The sequence below is a fragment of the Limulus polyphemus genome, unplaced genomic scaffold (assembly GCF_000517525.1).
Source record: "Limulus polyphemus unplaced genomic scaffold, Limulus_polyphemus-2.1.2 Scaffold577, whole genome shotgun sequence".
Taxonomy (NCBI): Eukaryota; Metazoa; Arthropoda; class Merostomata; order Xiphosura; family Limulidae; genus Limulus; species Limulus polyphemus.
In genome coordinates, this window is record NW_013666187.1 from 524393 (window position 1) to 526518 (window position 2126).

Sequence of the window (2126 nt, forward strand, 5' to 3'; positions counted from 1 at the left end):
AGAAAGGTCAGAAAATTGAAAATTAATGACTCAATGGAAGTGTTGTTCCTTGTTTACTGAGCCATTAATTGGTATTTCACGTTAAAATGATACCAAAACATTATGTTAAAAGCCAGAGTTAACCCAGTTGTCTGTTGAAAGGGTGTTGTGCCCTTTACTTTTTGAGCTAATGTTTTTTGGTTATTGTATTAAGTCATAATTCTTAAAATCAACAGGACCAAGTATGGCAAAATTTATCAATTATCATAATCATTATGATCCAGTTGTCCACCCCTGTCAACAGTTGAGAAATTAAATTAACCCATTTTTATATCAAATATTATGTCATTCCAAAAACATCATCAATGTTTTTTTTTAAAGTAATTGTGCAGAATCAGCTTGCGGTATATGAAACTGATAAATATATCCAGTAAAAGACAATGGTAAATTAGTAAAAGATTTTGGAATTAGTTGCCTTTCGAGCATGAAACCTATTGATTGCATTCACACTTTGAGTTAGATATTATAAAACATAATAGAATAGAATAGATTGTATATGTTAATTTATGTAGCATTTATATGGTATTTGTAATACTTTGATTTGTCCTGGTGTTTAACTTGGTCTGATGAATCAAATTAATGGATTTTCTGTAAAGCACTTCATGTGTTCGTAACATAAGTTTGAGCCTGTAGATGTACAAATAGGAAAGTGAAATGTTACAGTTTTCTATTCTGAAGTGTATCTAAATACTTTTACATCTTTTTTTTTTACCAAAATAAAGACAAAGACTAACATCCTGAACAAAATATGGGTGGGTGCAAGGCTGAAAGAAATGTTGTTCATTTGATGCATTACAGAAAATGTTTTAAAGTGCTCCCTTGTAGTATCAGTGTAACTTCTGGGGTCACTGACCATTACTTGGATAACCATCAGGTGTTGGAAAATGGTAGGGCATTGAAAAGTTCTTAAATTTTCAATCACTTTAGTAGACTTGTGCTTTTTAGCCTGTATGTAGGTACATGATATGGCTTGTCTCAGTCATACTTAGGTGTAGAGTTCTTTCACATTACCTTTTCTATGACCAATCACAGTGATTTTCTTAAAGCAAATGACAAGATACATACTGATACGATACAGTGCTTGTTCTATTATTTTTTTCTTGCAGCTTACTGACCATTTGCCTGCCTACATCTGTATATGATTGGATATTTAATAACTGGAGGCTTTAGTAAGGAAGCATGTTATGCTAATATAATAATAGGTAGACAAACAACAATTTATAAGCATAAGGAGAAGTTTTATTGACGGTGGAACGTATTACATGTTTTGACAGAACATTTGTCTGTCTTATTGAGTAAGATATGTAATAAGCAGTACAGGGTTTACATATTGTTACAAAGACAAAAGTGTGATGGAAATGATGTCAGCAGGTGACAAGATATAGGTAAAGTCAAGTCTGATGAAGTGTATGAGCAGTGAATAAACCTTGCCAAATATGGTTGATGCTGCTAGGGCCATTATCATGGTTTAGGGAGAAATTGTTTACTTTTATGATTTCTATAGTTCCTAAAAAATATCTCTCTGTTTTTTTTTTCAGTTTTGGGATGGTGTAGGAGAAAAATTTCATCCAAAGTGTTTTTTGACCTCTTTCAAAATTTAACATATCATCAACCAGATATCTGAAACTCTCTTCTGTGCATGTGACCTAGGTGTTCTTTGCATCTTATTTCCAAGGAATGTGATGTTTGTCTTGTGTGAATGCGGAAATAAATACATTGGACAAATGTCACATTTCTTGGAAATAAGACATAAAGAACACCAAGGTCACATGCCTAGAGATGAATTAACTGCATCTACCTCGTCTGAAGGTGACCAATTCCCTGATAGAAAAATAAAGCCATCTTAGCTGAGGATGACTCCTACCCTGCCAAAATTTATATCCCCAAGTCTTACCATTCTCACTATTAAGTATGAAATACAGTGCTTGTTCTATTCTTTTTTTTTCTTGCAGCTTACTGACCATTTGCCTGCCTACATCTGTATATGATTGGATATTTAATAACTGGAGGCTTTAGTAAGGAAGCATGTTATGCTAATATAATAATAGGTAGACAAACAACAATTTATAAGCATAAGGAGAAGTTTT